A 17,381-nucleotide genomic window follows, 5' to 3' on the forward strand; every position below is an offset into this window, starting at 1 on the left:
CCCCCCCCCCATCTCCAGGCAGGGCACCCTCCCCGTCACCCTCTGTGCCGGCTCCGGGGCCGGTCCCTGCGGCCGCGGGGGGGGCACCTCGCCCTCACCCTCAAGTTCTCGGGGGCACGACGCCGCCGCGGGGGGACCGTCCCAGAGCCGCCCCCGGCACGGGAGGGGGCTCGGCGGGGTCTCGGCGCCCCCGAGACGGCTCCGCCGGGGCTGCGTTCCGGGCGGCGAGCGGGGAACGACGGCTCCTGCGGGGAGAGGCTGCGGTGCCGGCCCCGGGGCTGCGGGGTCAGGCAGGCCGAGGGCCGCCCCGGGCACCCCCGGGGACGGGTGTCCGAGCAGGGCTTCATACAGCGGCCCCCAGCGCAGAGCCACCCCGGCGGTCGCCCCGGCTGCCTCCCCAGGTGGCTGCTGGAGCCCCGGGAGCGATTGAGGGAAGAGCCCCGCCTGGGGTGTCCTGCGCCGGAGGGCCTGGCCGGGCGGCAGCTCGCTGCCCGGGCCTCGGCGGGGCTTTAATCGCTCTGAAAGGGAAGCACTGGGCTTCAGGTGTGGGAGCGGGGAGTCGGCTCGCTTGGGGGAACGCGGGGTGCTGCGGGGGCGGGCGGCTGTGAGGGCCGGGCAAAGGGGAAGCCGAGGGTCCTCCTCGGGGGGAAGGGACAGCACGCATCTTCTCGCAGCCTGTCGGAAGCTGCTGGTCCTCCAGGAGACTTCTCTGGGCAGATGTAAATTGCCTGGGTGGAAAACGAAGCTGTCCGTGTCCTGATGGAATAGGCTAATACACTGAGGAGTGGAACGAGAAGCCAGTCAAAGCTTTTTTGCTTCCTTTTCTCTCTCTTCGCCCTCAGTTTTGTTCCTCAGTTTGCGCGCGTAGATCATAACGTCCTTTGCAAACCTCTCGAGTGGAGTGGCCCCGCTTAGCGGGATGATAACGGGCGTCTGGCCCTGGCGCGGGCGGGCTGTGTCCACCGCGGGGGGCTGGAGCCCCTGCGGGCACCGGGGGCCGGGCCGGCGAGCTCGGAAGCCCGGGGGCCAGGGGGGGGGGGGGGAAGGAGCCCGCGGGAGCTGGGCTGGAGCTGCGCACCCGGGGTCCTCCCTGCCGCGCTGCAGATCGCAGGGCAGGCAGGGCTCTTCCCTGGCTCCGGTGCGAGCAGAGCCGAGCGCTCCCGAAATTCAGGGACCTCCTTCGCAGCCTTGTCCCCACGTATCCCCGCGATTTCATTTGCTCGCGCGGTTCCAACAGACTTTATCAATGACCTGATTTTGTTGGGGCTGATAGCAATGAGCAAACGTGTTTGGGCTAACAGGGTAGCAATGCTTTAAATTGCATCTGCTGAATGTGCTTAACTGTGCATTTAATTTGAATTTAATAGAGCAGTTCATTTTAAAAATGTGAAACAAGTTCTGGGAAACCCACTTAGAGGATTAACGCAAACACAAGTGTAGACCCTGTTGCTGTGGTTTGATGCTAATGTTACTAATTATTGACTTTTTTCTTTCGTAAAATCAAGTATATTTGGCTGCTTTTATTTGTTGTGTTAAATTGTCTTCTGGGGCTGGGTTCGCCCACAATTGAGGTGAGGTTTGGAAGTGGCCTGTCCCGTGTTGGACTCAGCCTTTCTGTTCCTGCCTAGGCTAATCTTGCCCTATGTAGATCTGTGGCAAAACTCCCAGAAATGTGGGATCCACCAAAAAAAAATTTGGCACTCAGACTAGAAATCCACCCTCAGTTAATCCCTCAGGTGTCTACAAACCTGACTTCTCTCAGCCATGTCTCCAACCAGAACAGCAAACACCATTTTTTCCAAACCGGCTACACCAAAACCATGGAGCAGGAGTTCTCAGTAAGGTGCTGAAGTGGGGTAAAAAGGGACTCTGCAGGATCAGAGCGTGGCTGTGTCTGCACGTAGCTGCTCCATCTGTTGTAGGACCAGCAGAGATGCTCGCAGCACACGGAGCTTTGCCGGACCTTTGCTGGGTGTCCTGCTCCCTCGTCCCTTCTCCTCTTGTTGCCCTGCTACTTTATGGAGGTTTGTCTTCGCCTTCACCATCTGTGCAGATTTCACCTTTGTTGAATATCCATTTGTTACTATGAATGTATTTAGTTAGGTGGATGTGCTGCTGTTAAATCTGAGTGGCTTAGATATAGCTAAAATTATGACTACTTGTTGTATAATATTAAATTAAACTCTTGTTCGGGATGCTTAATTTAAATGTGACTGCGTTATTTATGCAGCAGTATTTGCTGGAGAAGTGACCTCAGGAGAAGGCTGATGACAACTGTTTTACAGTATCTTTCATTGTATCATGTTATTATTGGTGATCATTTTTCATGCTGCTTTGACTGAGTGCCCCTCTTGTAAAATTTCAGGCCATGAGCAATAGGGTGATAATAAAGATTTGCACGAACAAACTCCCTCACACATTCGTTTTGCAGAGGATGAAAAAAAAATGTGGCAAGATTTCCATTTGAATTAATGTGTGAATGAGAGAGAAGTTAAAGGAAATTCCTTACTGCAGCCTGATGCCTGTAACACTTAGAGGGTCTTACAGCTTCCTGAAATGCAGCTGTGAAATTCAAACACCCTCTGCTTTTCCTGGTCTTGCCTACTTTTTGAGGACTGGTTTGTCCCTCTGACAGTCTCACCTTGAGCAGGGAGAATGATACCACCCTGTGCTTGAGGAGGTTCAGCAGTGCACTTGCAAAAGGAGCTGTGGCAGCCTGACTTACAGCTTGGGAAGGTCAGCGTGTTGCTTATATATTCCATGTATCAGAAGGGCAAATGTGCAGAGCAGGAGCATGGGGTGGGGGAAGACTGCAGCGAATGTCTCGAAGCTGAGAAGAAGCCTTCTTCAATTCAGCCTCTTACATTTTCAAATGATACAGATGCTTTTATGTGTTCCGTATCATACTGTGGTTGTTTTGCTGTCACAGCAGCATTACAGTATTATTGCCTTTCTGCAGTAGTTTACTATGGACAGATACTCATCGACCATCTCTTGCCAGGCTCGTTATATTAGCTGGAAAAGCCTCTGAAATGCTCGTGTCAGTGGTGACCCGCACGCTTTCCTGCCCTCTGGAAATTGCCATGAAGCGGGGTGCTGTCATCAGCCCAGCTGCTGCATTGCCACTGAGTTGTTGTCGCCTCTAAAGCTGCTCAAATTATATTGGGGCCTCTTTGGGTGAAATAGGAAAAAGAGGAAGGAGTATCAAAGGTGTATCATTATTTTTAGTCTCCATGTTGCTGAAGCTGGGGGCTCTGGCCCTCTGTTTTTCCAGGGTAGTACCTTGGGTTTTGCTGTGATTCCTCTCTCATTCCTCAAGGCAATCCTGTAGCTCTTTCAGACCAGGGCCGCACATACTTCTGTAAACATATAGATGCATCTACGAACACATCAGTGCAGCCACAGACAAAGGGAATGTGGGAAAGAAATACAGGACACGACAGAAACAATCGTTATGCTGGGCTATAATTAGTAGGTCTCTTGCTGCTGGGTTGTTGTCTGTGGTTGTTGTTCTGCTTCGTCACTCTGCCCTCCCAAACTAGGGAAGAAAAGAGACTGCCTAAGGTACGGTGGAACGTGCTGCAGAATGCTGTGAATGCTACCTCCAGACCAAGTCATGGAAGAAATTATCTAGCAGACACCATTTAAAAGAAGAGACATGACGTCTAGCTCAGGACAGAGACAAGCTGCGGTTTGCTGGAGGATGGAAGAGGTATCCCCATGTATTTGCTCGGTTATACTCTGGATGACTGGTAGTGGCTATGGTGGGATGTAGGTACCAGGCTGGATGTATCTTTAGCATGACTCGAGGTGTCCGTTCTTCCGTTATGAGCCACTTTTTTTTCTGAAGTGAGTTTCCTTGTCAGTGCAGAAACTGTGAAATCATGTCACTGAGAACTTACAGTTGCTCTTCCAGGAAAGCAAAAGCAAAGTTGTTCTTCAAAGCCAAGAGCACTGCTGCTCTGCAGAAGGGCTGCAAGGAGGTTTCTCGCCCTGTTCCTGCAATCCTGAGATGCAGCTCAGTTTTTAGACTGGGGAAGAAAACACCGATCCTGAATTTCCATTTCCACAGGGCAGAAAGTGACACAACTTGGAAGATATGGGCTTGTTATTTCTTCAGTGTTATTTCTCTTTCCTTTTTCTCCCTTGAGATCGAAGTGAAACCTTTTATTAAGTAAGGTGAAAGAAGTGACAGTTGCAGAATTTCAGCTAATTGGTTTTATCTCCTGTACTGCAAGGTGCTAATCTTAGTGGTTAGGCATTTGCACCAGGCATTGTTACTGCTTTGAGGGAATGATTTTTGTGCTTGTCATAAAAACTCTAGAACAGTACAAAATAGAGAAGGAAAAGAGTTATTAGGTCTTCTGGCACAGTCCTCCACGGTGCAAGATTGTTCCCTGTGGTATTATCCAATACTTGGTTCTAGCCACTCTTAAATTACCTGGGTTATAGAGATTAATTTTGTCTAGACTTCTGAATTTTAGCTAGGGACTTAAGTGAGCTGAATGTTTTGGACCCAGAACATTGGTATTTCAAAAATCAGAAGTCAGCCTCAAAACATGGAAACAAACCCACCCAAATGACAACAGATAACCCAGCACTTTCCGGGTTAGTTGTGACCAGAAATGTGGTCCATTTTAAAGGGCCAAAATGCTGCCGGTTTGGTTGTTCCCACCATGGCAGAGCCGGGAGGTCTTTGGACCTTTCCCATGAGAAAGTGGAGCCTCCCAACACACGTCTCCAACTCTACAACAAAGAGAATTTTAAATGTGCTGAAATTAGCACTACTTAGCTTATTTAGTCAACGATTGCCACTGACTTTTTATGTGCCTGGCACTACACAGTCTTGCCTTCAATAATTTGACGGGGACAAGCCAACATGTGGGACAGGTGCTAGTTTTCATTTAGGCGCTTCATTGACATGCTGTCTTTCAAATTCAGTTGCAGATAAGCAAGCGTGTTATTCTGAGGAGCAGTTTTGACTAGCTCAGTGGATCAAAAGATTGACAGAGAGACGATTTTGCAGTCTTGGTGGAAGTCTGCCTCCCTTGCGTTTTGTTTTGTTTTAAGATGACAGTGAGAAATGCAGAAGTTGCAGAATGAGCAACCGCTCACCAAAATAAATCAATTCCTGTATCTGTTGAGGGTCTCGGAGATGGGGTTGAGCTGGTGCCTGGTTTACGTACAAGCTTTTGCCAGCAGAGCCGAGCCGGTGCAGCAGCTGCAGAGATGCTGGCCCAAGAGCCCCCAGGCTGCTCGGGGAGGCAGCGCTCGCAGCTGTGTCGGCGTGAACTGGAGCAGCAGCGGCTGGTAGAAACACTCGTAGGGCAAGAGGATGGGTTAACTGCTTGCTTCTCCTCTAACGGAGTTGGAAGTGATTATTAAGTTATTATTTCTGGGGTGACTGCTCACATGTGCAAGTCTCCTAAGCAGAGGGTCTTTGTTTGGGAATGATTCTGAGGAGGGGTGAAAATGGGGCAGAAGCTGGGTTAGGTGAAGGGAGGAGATGGTGTACAAAAACCTGAGCGCATGCGTGGGTTGGGAAACAGTGTTTGGGAAGACGTTTTGGACTGGGGTGGCTGAAGGAGGTGCAAGGGGTGAGTTTTGGTGTTTGATCCCTCCTGTTCAGGAGAGCTGAAATTGGTGCCTTCATGTAAAAGAGCAGAATTCTACCCAGGAGAGCTGCTGCTCACAACTGCATTAATCTCCAAGGCTATGACCTTTGCTAGTTGGTTGAGTCAAAAGAGGCATCTGGACTGGACACCCAGATTTTGCCTTGCTCTAAGAAGAGGTGCCCCGCAAAGCTAGGGGCAGTTTTGCATAGCCAAGAGAGAGCGCTGGTGTTTGGCCCGTTATCGTTAATAGATACAAAACTATAGATTGGGACTAAGTTTTTTACTCATTTTAAATATGAATCAGGGACTATCCTTGCCCCGTATTCTGGCTGTCCAAAAGCTGCCAGTGATTTAGCTGGATTATCTGATGCGGATCTTAGTTTCTTAGACATGTGCAGTACAAAAAGGGAAGGGCATGGGGCTGGTGTCCTTTCAGCTACTCACTTAAGCTACTTGTCATTCTGCGTGTAACTCCCCTGCAATCATTGACTTTTTTAACAGGAAAAAGTAAACACAATGGACTGATTCCCTGTCCTTATACTGGCATCCCCGTCAATCTTCACACCATCTTTTACTAATTCCTATGGGCAGGGAGGCCGAAAGCAGATGTGCTTATTGACTCGTACTGCTAATCATTGCCGTGCTTGAATGGTTTCTGGCAGGATGCTGCGTGACTTTCACACGTTGCAGTTGCAGGTTGCTTTTGTGTTCGCTCCTGGCTGCATACCCCTCTGCCGTCATGGGTGAAGCCCAGGAACAGGAAAGCCAAACCCAGCAGCAAAAAAAAAAGCAAAAAAAAAAAAGGAGAAGAAAAATAAAAAGTGATAAAACCACAGAGAAGGTTTTTAAATCTGGCTGTTCATTTCTCAGTCCATGAATGATTTCTATCACCATAATAAATTGCATGCTATTGCTAACTCTTTCAGACTGGTGTCTAAAAAAATCAATTATTCACAGAAATTCTTGCTGACAGTTGCGAATGCCGGGTCACAGCTCTGTGGCACGCGTTTAGCAGCTTAACACAGCAAACCAAGTACAGGAACAGCTTCAGTTTGCTGTTGGGAAGCAAAAAAGACTTGCAGAAGCCAAAACAGGCCAGCCAGGGGGAGCAAATGCAGGCCAGGTCTCTAGCATTCAGATTGGTTTTGCTTAACAGGGTGGTTGGAAATTCCCCTAGAAAACTAACAAACCTATATTCAGTAGTCCCATTTTAAAACAGGAAAGTAGTTTCAAAGATAAAAGGTTGAAAAGTTTCTATATTCTTTACAAATAAGTGCTTTGTGCAAATGCAATTCCTACATTTGGGGGCTTTTTGGACAAAAATGAGCATGTAACCATCAAGTAGCAAGCATTTCTGGCCCACTTGAAATTTCACGGTGGGGGTGAATTTTCAAATGCCTGAAGTGGTTTTTGGCAAGCTCTGGACCCTTTCAGTCAAGGTAGTGTCCGTGCAGTGCTCACCCCGTGTCCCCACCACCGGCAAGGATTTCTGCCATCCACAGAGGTTGTGCCCAGTCTGGCAAACGTCACGTAGAAGCAAGAGGCCACCGGCCGCATCATCGGGGGACATCTGCTCTTATCAGTGATGTTCATTACCCCGAGCATGTTTGCACTCTGCTGCGCACAAACCAGACCCAACAGTTGCTGCAGGCAGATAACCCGGAGCCGTCGCTGTACAGGGGCCAAACACAGAGCCGGGCCGAGCTCCGTTCCTCCGTAGTGCCCGGCTTAGTGGTGAGGAGTGGGAGCACGTCGGGGCACGGGCGGTGGACGCACAGGGATGGTGCCCGCTGTCCCGGGGGATGTTACAGGAGAGCTCCCCGACTGGAGGCTCTGCGGGGGCACGAGCAGCAGCCGCTGCCCTGTCGAACTGTCTGATGGGGCATCCTTCATCCCTCCGCCATCCGTGGCTCCTAACAGACACGTGCTTTCCTTGTGAAAATAGGTGTGAGGTTTTCTTTGGCTTCTCCAGTAGCTAGCTTTTCTGTGAAGCACTGGATTTCTACCTTGTCTATTGCAAATTAAATGGACTATTGAAAACCATGTTAAAAGCCGGAGATGTCTGATGTTGCTAGGGCATCATAGTCAGACTCATTTTTCCGTTAGATGTGTTCAGATAATAATCTTCTATCCTTTTCCCTTTAATTCCTGAGATTCTTAGCTTAGTTCTGCCCAGCTCTCCTGCTTGTCGCTGCAGCCCACTGGGGCTCACCAGAAGCACCAGTGATTTATATATGGAATCTGTAGATCCAGAGCTTAACGGGCAACATTGCTGCTGGTTTCTCTCTTATTTTAGTTTCCTCATCTGCAAGAAGCAATACAATCTGAATCTTGCTCAGTTTACCAAAGATCTATTAAAAGTTTAATTTTGGCAACAAAACTTCGATAATTATCAAGGGAAGCCAGAAAATGTTGCATTCGTTACTAGCTGGCTTCCAGGTTAAGTATAAAATTGATCCACTTAGGTGTTAAAAAACCCTGTCTGCTCTACAGGGAAAAAGCCAAAGGGTTTTGCAGAGGTCCTTAGAGGTGCTAGGCCATTTTGTAGGTGAAAAGCCACAGAGCTGAAACTTTTCTGACAGTGAGCCCTTCTTGGGCCCATTGATTGGATGAGTGCTGATAAGGTATTTGTATTAGAACTGGCCGGACAAGGAGGTTTTGACATTTTTCTTCTTCCTGTGTTTTAAAGGGAACAAAAGCAAGAGAGCGGATTCTGTCAGAGCATCCCCTTTCAGACAAAAGGGTCAGGTTTTCCAATTCAAGTTCCTACAAGCAAGCGCCCGCAGCCTTCTCCAGACCCCAGAAATGCCCATCATCATCTCTGTGCGAAGGCAGAGTGCTGAAAGAGTTTTGCTCTCGTAAGCAGTTGTTGGTTCTCTCTCACGTCAGGCTCCCATACGAGCACGGAGAAGGGCTCGCCAAAGACAGGCTGCTAGTAAAACTTGTCTCTTTTCCTCTTGGTACCTGATCCATGTTAGCAAGGTGCTAAATATTGAGTTTGATGCCGAAATCTGAATTTCCCCAAATCACTGGCCGTCTGTAGCAGATTTGTTTAACTTGTATTTTGTTTGCGGTGATTGTTTTCTTGCAGTTATTGTGGTGATGAAAAATGCTTTGAGCATTGGTCCAAGATAATCTTTTATCTCAGCTATGGACAAGGGAAAATTTTAACATTTCTGGTCATCATAGTTTCCATTGGAAAAGATACAGGGTCTGGTTAATGGAGCCCATGTATCACTTTGCACCATCTGCAGAAATGTTACAGTCGGCTGCACAGGTTTAACGAATGAGAGGATATTCATGAGCACTGGGGAAAAATAATGGTGAAAGTTGAAAATACAAACCTACAGACTTCACTGGTCTGCTGTTTCATGAAGGAGACTTCCACCAGCAAGGATGTGCCTCTCAAAACCTGGCTGAGGACAGAGGGACCTGGCGGCGGAGTGAAGGTGTGGGGGGTGCTCCTAGTCTTTGTTTTTCCCTGGAGAGGAGGAAGATGATGTAGAAACAGATTCCTGACCTGCAAATTTCAAATTCAGAGTTGAGCTGATTGATTCATTTGTCTTGCTTCATGTTTCTGACATCCCTGATTCTGCTTGGCTTTCCCTAAAGATGGGGTGACAGATCCTGGGGTAACAATCACATCTTGCTTTGGATTTGAACCTCTCTGGAGACTGCGGATGTAGAGATGCATGGAGGAGGCTGAGGACCATCTGTAGAAGACTGTGGTGTTGTGTAACCAGTTACTTCTGTCCTCCTTCTTGTAAATACCAGTGCTTATTATGCAAGAAGCAGTGCTAACAGACTTTGCAGGCAAGCAGAGCAAGGGCTGGATCCCTCACTGCCTGTTGGGGATGGCATGCTGGGACTCAGCTCTCTGGAGCAGTGGATTTCGGTTGCATCCCAGGGAGATCACCTGCCCATTGGGTCTGTCTGCTCCAGGACATTTGATACATTCAAGGTCTCCAGGTGAAAAGCTCATTTCAAGGTATTCCTCTTAATTTTAGTCTTTTTAGGATCTTCGTTTTAGAAACTAGGCCACAAACTCTGCATTGTGCAATATGTAATTTATTTATTATCTGCTTTAGAATGACAAAGAGAGGGGACCATCAGCAATATTGGCTCCATTCACTAAACAATCAGTCACAAAAGTAACTGTTGGCATCACTTCCATGAGTAATTTTTAATTTGTAACAGTTTGAATTAAGGCATAATTCTAGTGTGCTCCATAGTGGAGATATATATATAGAGAGAGAGATAGATAGATATAGATATAAAATTACTTTTTTTTTCTTAATATGGAAGTAATGGTGAAGAGAGAAATAGATAAGCACTTCTAAATTGCTTTAGGTTTAACAGATCCTTCCTGTTCTCAAAGGTTGCACTATTATTAACTTTTCATAAGTGTCATAACCTATTTTTTCAATTCTGTTTGTAAACAGACTAATAAAGCACAGAAAACCCATCTGTTCTTGCTTTAGTGAGGACTTCATCAAATACCTCATTTTTCAGTTTGTTCTTATTTCCCATTTAATTGTTCCCATAAGAAGAGAAATACTCAGTATTGCCCTCCTTGCTAGATATAAAAGTAAAATCTACAGATGAGAGTAACCTGACTTTGATGTAAATTGGCCAAAAAAATCAATCATGGAGGTGGCAGTAAGGTGACTGGAACAAATCCTTTCTTAAAAGAGTAGCATAAAAAACATGAATCAGAATCATTTTACAGCAATTCTGCACATTATTTTTGTTTGAAATAGGAGTGGATTGCACATGTCATCAAACTCTAATCTAGCACTTGCATGATATGTAGCTTGGATTTTACATGGATTAAAATCGCTTGCAGCCCTCTACTGTTTCACAGTAGAGTTGGGAAGTGCTTAGCGCTGACTCCTAAACCTTGCTGCATCTCGTTCACTACACTGAGCAGCTCAAAAGCCAGATGAAAATGCTGGAAGAGAGAAAAGAAAAAGGCTCATCATCGTAAAGAGAGATGAATCAAATTTGTCTGCTTCAGATTTGGATGTAAGATTTTGCAGCAGGCATAGCACAAGGGTTTCTTTTGGAGGTGGAAGCCAAGAATTTGCTGCTGTCTGATAATCCACTGCCTTTCCAGGCATGAAAAGATCTTGAAGTAGGCTTTGCCATCCTTCATCCACCAACGGGCACCCTGAGTTGTCAAGGACCGTGCGGTGGTCAATACATTACTGTGTATTTTCCCGTCTGGATGTAGGGATCGCAGCTCGACAGAGTAACCGCCAGCCCCGCATGAGGTGGGTACGGCCACCCAGCAGCTCTGGATTGCACAGGGGACAGCACCGGTACCGGCTCTGCTGCAGCCATGTTGACAGGCTGGTTTAATGCCTTGCCCACGACTTCTCTTCTCGCCGGCTTCACACCAGCTTTGTCCAGTCGGAGGATGAGGCTCGGGTGGATCAGATTCCCACTGAAGCGTCCCTGGCATCCAGCAGCGGTTGGGTCTGGGCTTTTGCTCACTGATCTGAGAAGGCCGTGTTGGCGAGCGCTCCTGCCCCTCTCCCGTTTCAGAGCTGCGTGGCGTTTGACGCTGTGCTGTTTCTTTCTTTTCTCTGGATGCATTTGCTTCTCTGTTCTTCCGTATGCGCACTGTACCTGCTCCAAGCCAGGAAGGATCCTGCTCTGTCCAAGAGCAGCTGCTGCCGTGGCCGAACTGAAATGGCAGAAGTGCTGCCAACGGAAACTAGCCACTCTCGGGGAAGCACGCGGGGTGCTGAGATCTGCTCGCTTGTCCTGCGGGCTCCCGCCTCGCCAGTGACCTTGAGCGTGGTGAGACGGAAAGCAAAGCTGCCCGAAACGCGACCAGCGTGACTCAGCCCGGCGTGGGAGTCCCAGCAGCCCTTCACGCTGCGGAACTGTCGCATGTTGTTAATTATGTTGCAAGCAGTGTGTTGAAAAATCAGTTTTACCTACAAAACAGACCACAGAAGAAAAAATTAGGGAAGTCGGTAGGAGCAAGCCTAAGGTGTAATAGAGGTGTGAGCAGAGAGCTCATTTGAGTATGGATGTGTAAACACAGAAGAAACTTGCTTCAGATACCTTTTTTCTCTCCTTTCTTCTTTCCTTCCTTCCCTCCTTCTCTTAATTGCACGGAAATTCCTTATCAATGGGAGAAAAGGCTTTTTTGAAAAAGCATTTCCACGAGTGTTTAATGGTGGCCTGTAAGAATGATCAGAAATTGATTTCCATTTTTCACAATTTTAAAATTTGTTTTCAATAGAAAACCAGAATGTTTTATAGGGATTATTTTCATTTGGAAATGCTGAAATCAGGCAGATGCAAGACCCACGTATCGTTAACAAGCTGTGTTTCTTTTTTCAGACTACGTGCTCTGACAGATGTCTTCTGTAGGTACCTTCAAGTTTCACTGTCTGCAGTTGCCCAGATGGTTCTTCCATGGGAGCAATGCGGGGGACCAGCTGCCTGCATGGCTGCTGCTGCAGTTCTTGCAGGTCTCCATCGGACTCTGGAGCGCGAAGCTCCCCTGGGCCCGCCAAAGGTGGTCCTTACAGTGACGTGTGTGCAGAGGGCTGTGTTTTGGTGCATGTGGTTTGGGCCACACCTGGACCTCCAAAACCTCCCCCAGGGGAATAACTTTGTAGGGCCATACCTGTGCGTTGGGTGGCAGACAGGTCAGTAAGAGCTTTCCAGCATCTCAGCTGTATAAGTGACTCTCGGAAACCAGTGAAATAGGTAGGAAAGGTCAAATCGTGTCATTGCTGACATGTACTTTTGTTAGAAAAGGTTGAAGCAGGTCATTACCCGGTGCCACCAAGCAGTAGGAGGTCTTGGTAACACACCTCCCGGGGGCTGCGGCACAGCTGGGGACCTTGTTCAAGCTCTGCAGCTTCAAAAGCCTGGACCTCCCCCCATCTCATTTACTGCTGGGGTGGTAGTCATGTTTAACACTAATTTATTAAAAAGCCGTGCCAGTGTCTGAGTTTTCTAGTGGGAGGATAAGCTGCTCCTGCAGCCATTTGTTGTTGCAGCACTTCATGCAATTAAGAGCTCGGTCCTGGCAGGACTCGTGGCCAGCTCTGCGAGGGAGCGAAGGCAAGGTTGCGAGGGGAACGATGCCAGGGCCAGGCAGTTTCACTCACACAAGATGCTTTACTACATCTACTTTATTTCATATTTCACTTCTAGCTGCTTTTCTTTTGCTTTTTGACAGAGCGAGCTCTTCCAAGAGCTCTTCTGTGGATGTTCAACATTATGCCTGTGACTTCAGGGACATAATTTCTAAGGCGTGCTTCTGTAGGAAAACAGACTTACAGAAATAATCAGAATGTTTCTTTTCTGCAGGGTTTGTAGAACCTAATGTTCTGTCTCTTTCTGACATCTGGTTATTCCAGTGTGTTTTACTTGCATTAAATAGTCAGCAATAAGCAATGCAAAGGCTTGAGTTATGTGTGTATGGGCAACAATGAGGTGAAGTCATGGATTGCTCCCTTTCTCCACAAACAGCAAGTGGCAATCTTGATAACATGCTTTCAGGTAATTATTGGTGTGTTTTAGATCATTTTGGTGTATACTTATGCGATGTATTTGATTTTTAGTGTCTATGTTTCGCTATGCAAGGAGCACAGGAAATGTTTAATGGGCAAGCATGCCTAGGCTGCTCTCTCATTTCTGTTGTCTTATCAGCAAAACATAAATCTGCAGCTTGCTGACAATGAAACCATATGGTAACTCATTCTGACAAATCGATTTTGCAATACAGATAATCCTGGCTATGCATGAGAAGAGATATTTTGGACTATTTTCTCTTAATTCTTGCATTACTCTTTATTTTTTAGTGGCTGGAAATTATGTATGTGGCTATTTCTGAACACAGAGGTTTGGGTGAATTAAGAATTTATGGAGTATGCTACACTTTAGTGTCTTTACTTTGAGGATCATTATTTGTCATACGAAATAATCTGTTTATTTGCTGTAGCCAATGCCCTTCTTCTGTCTTGGCAGACAGTAGCAGCAGATTCAGATACTTTTTGAACACTGGATATCCTCTTAGTGTGAAGCCAAGCTAAGAAATGCATTTGTATAAATCAGCTCTTGCTTTACAAGAGGCTGCAGAAGTAGCTGCAGGAACTTGAAGGTGTTTGGCTCTTTGTGCCCTGAAGCAAACTGGCCAGCTGATGGCTGATGGTCATCTCAGTTCACCAGAGCTGATGCTATACATTGGCATGGTATGCAGAGAGGACAGGGTGGTTTGTTAATCCTTTTCAATGAGTAAGATGAGCAAGCTAGAGTCCTCACAACTTCTGTTGGACTTCAAAAAAAAAAAAAAATTATTTCCAGCCTTTGCTTCATAGGGATGTATCACCAAGTGAGTTTTCTTCTTGAGCTTGGAAGTAGTAGTCAGTATCTGGAAGTGTAAGCAGAGCATGAGCCTAGGAGTGGAGAACAGCAGTGAGGAGTAATGTGAACTAGGCGCTGGAGACATGTATCAAGTCTAGGAACGATGCCATGAAGCTGATCAAAGCTAAACAACACATAATGAGTTTTCATGTTTATTGCAAACTATGTAGAAATGGCTGATAGGCTGTTAGTTCCTCAAGCATTCCTCCTAGCTTTAGGTGCTGGCTCTCAGGCATGAATCTGTAGGGTTTGAAATGCAGCTATTACAAAAGCTACGTGAGCAATAATTGGGGTTTTTATTCAATTTTACATTTCGGGGTGCTAACAGTTACTGTTAAAACCAAGTTTAAACCAAGACCTGAATGTGATATTTTCTAGATATTCAGAAAAGAAATATAAATCAAGATGTAAATCTCATCAGCACAAATGTTTATGCAGTATTTGTGTTTTACTTCAGGAGGCAATGCAGCCTCAAACACCAGCCTCAGCTGAAAACAAAAATATAAAATATTATATTTGAAAAAAAAAAGATTCTTGATTGTAGTAGATCTAGTCAGGTAGACATGCCTGAAGAGTATTCAAAGGATAAGTCTATATGGAACATCTGCTTATATAAATATGAGGATGGAAGCTTATCTAAACAATGATTTTCTGGAGATGGAAGGGTAAAATTAACCTAGTAGAAAACTGATTGCAACAAGTAACCGCAAAAACATTATAGATAGTTAATAGCAAAGGATGCTAGAGCTTACAGGAGACATTTTACAAGTGAGTTACTAGAAGACCATTGCTGATGAAAATTAGGGCAAATTTTATCCAGAGACAGTAAATCCGAACTTGGATGAAATTCACAAAGTCATACCAGCAAAAATCCATCTATGCATTTCAATAAAAGCATTTGTAAAAAGCAAGAAGTAGTGACACATTTATTGTTTTTACTTCAGTGGGAAGAAATTGTGTTGAAAAGCCCTTAGAAGAAGAGGAAGAAGAAATGGTATTTCTATTCTGGCCAAATGCAGGTACATGAAATGCAGTGGATGAACTTTCAGCTCAGGATCTGTGGAAAGCCAGGCATAGAGGCTTTCAAAAGTTTAGCTCTCATTAGCTGTCATTAAGATGAACCTCTGGGGTTCCTGCCCCAATTACATTCATACGGGAATGATGCTCTGGAGATGACATAATGCTGTCAGAGCCCCGGCCAAAGTGAGGAAATATCCATATTTTCATGGTACACTGGCTCTTAGAAATCTTTGTAGTGCTCAAGTGAAGAAAAATATTTTAAAATCCACAGCTGAGGAATAATGCTGACAAGGTCACTGACATTCAGAGGTTCTAATCACTCAGCATATACTGTCATGGGCAAGGACAGTGCGGGAAAGGGTCAAGAGCACCTGAACCAGGTACAGCTGCACTTATTATTCAGGATGGTCAATGCTGGATTAAATGAAGTATGTCTTGAAAGAAAGGATCCAGTGCCAAATGATCTGTTCTTTGGAGAGCAGAGGCTAAATAACAAGTCCAGGTAAACTGGCAAGTCAACTGAAAGTGTCTCATGAGGGCTGTAATAGTGGCTAAGCAGATGTACTTTGAATCAAGGTTGGCTCTGAATTACTTTCTGCATCTCATGCAGCTAAAAGTGTCACTGATGTGAACTCTGAGTATGTGATCTGGTATCTAAAAATAGCCTTGAAAGTGCAAAATGCAAAAAGGTAGATATTTTGCAGCTTAGGACAATGGGTTTTCATGGTAAGTCTCTGAGTGATTAAGGTAAAAAGAAAAGCCTGGACTCATAAGGCTGCTCTGGAGTCAGGAGGAAGATTGTCTGATGCACACATCCCATGTGTTCCAGTAATGGGATGTTGGAGGGAAGATCAAGAGATGAAGGGAGATGACCCTCTAGAAGATATTTGTTCTCATTGAGGCAAATTGCTGCTGTAGTAAGAGACTGAAAGAAGTGGCAAAACAGAAATAATCTGCATGGAATTAAAACAGGCATGTTTTTAAAAGCTAGTCCTCAGTACATGTTTACTTAGTAGATTTGACCTGTAATTGTCACTGTGGCTTTTGTTTGGTCTTTTGCTGAGATTTCTTTGGGTTTGTTTTCTAGGGGGCTGAGGTTTTTAAGAGTGTAAATTTAAGAAAGGTAGTAAGCCTGTCTGCTGTGGTTTGATCACAGGAACTTAACATTAGTTAATGACCAGGGGGGAGTTTTAGTATTAAAAATAAAATAGATTTGCTATCAACATGTGATTCTGTCAAGGAGGCTATTAAAACTCTACACGTCTTTTTGCTTGTAAGTATGGGAAGCATGTTTTCCCCCTTTTAATTTAATAGTGCTTGCAACTCTGGTCTTGCAACTGCAACACAGTTGCCTCTGAGTCTTCTGCAGTCATTTGGAAATCCAGTGAAAGATAGGAAACTTGGGCTCTGAGGCAGAAGCAGTGCTGGTATTTAGTAAATGTTAAAAAAAAAGATTATGTAAAACAGTTTCCTGATTCTCTCAGCGCACATGTACAAAACCAGAAAATGTATTTATTGTTGTTATCTTTGAAGTGTATCTGGATATTATGTGTTGTCCTAATGACTGATCATTAAAATTTGTGTTTAAAATGAGTGTGAAACAAGGAGTGTTGTGACAGTAAAACTCAATGTATAAAGTTAGTGGCTGACATTAGGTGGCCAAGAGAGGAGCTCTGTGACTCAAAGAACAGCTGTATGAACAACAAAGAAATAAAAAGAACAACAAAGAAAGAGAAAAGCTGAATGAAGAACAATGTACTTTGGATGATATACTATAAAGCAGAGTTTGTCACTTGAAAACGGAGATAAGTTGAATGTAGTTGTGCTGTATGTGTATGTCTCTGTCTGTCCCCTCCCTGTGGCTTTTGAACCCACTGGCTCATTTCAGCCAAGACTAACAGAGGTGCAGTGCTCTTGAAAGATAGGAAGTTTCTGTAGGATCTTGAAAAGATGCTACCAAGTAGACTGACATGCTAAAATATGTGATCAATCCATTAGATCTTGAAAAATTTGCATGGGGGAATGAATACTCCCAGCATGGAAGATGCTAGCCTGAATACTTTATTAGACACACAAAGTCCAACAAGACAGGAATCTGTAGGAGACCACACCACTCACAGAATGACTTTTTTTTTTTTTTCCCCAAAAATGTTTAATATGTACCAGTCTAAGCACATAATGTTGCAACATGAGTAAAACCCCGCTTTGTGCCGGAGGTCAGGGCAGTGGAGCTGTTGAATGGCACTGAAGGGGGTTTGGCCTTGGGCTGGTACTTGGCAGAGCAGTCAGCATCACCCACCCCAAGGTCTGTTATTTGTTTTGACCATTAACTTGGACTGATTTACAATCTGT

At 45.6% G+C, this 17,381-nt stretch overlaps 1 protein-coding gene across 1 annotated transcript in view; it reads left to right on the forward strand.

The window, feature by feature from the left end:
• Positions 1 to 17,381, forward strand: part of SUSD3 (sushi domain containing 3) — a 34,915-nt gene that overhangs the window by 267 nt on the left and 17,267 nt on the right. The window lies entirely within an intron of this gene.

The sequence above is a fragment of the Haliaeetus leucocephalus genome, unplaced genomic scaffold (genome assembly GCF_000737465.1).
Source record: "Haliaeetus leucocephalus isolate CR32 unplaced genomic scaffold, Haliaeetus_leucocephalus-4.0 Scaffold984, whole genome shotgun sequence".
NCBI classification, from domain to species: domain Eukaryota; kingdom Metazoa; phylum Chordata; class Aves; order Accipitriformes; family Accipitridae; genus Haliaeetus; species Haliaeetus leucocephalus.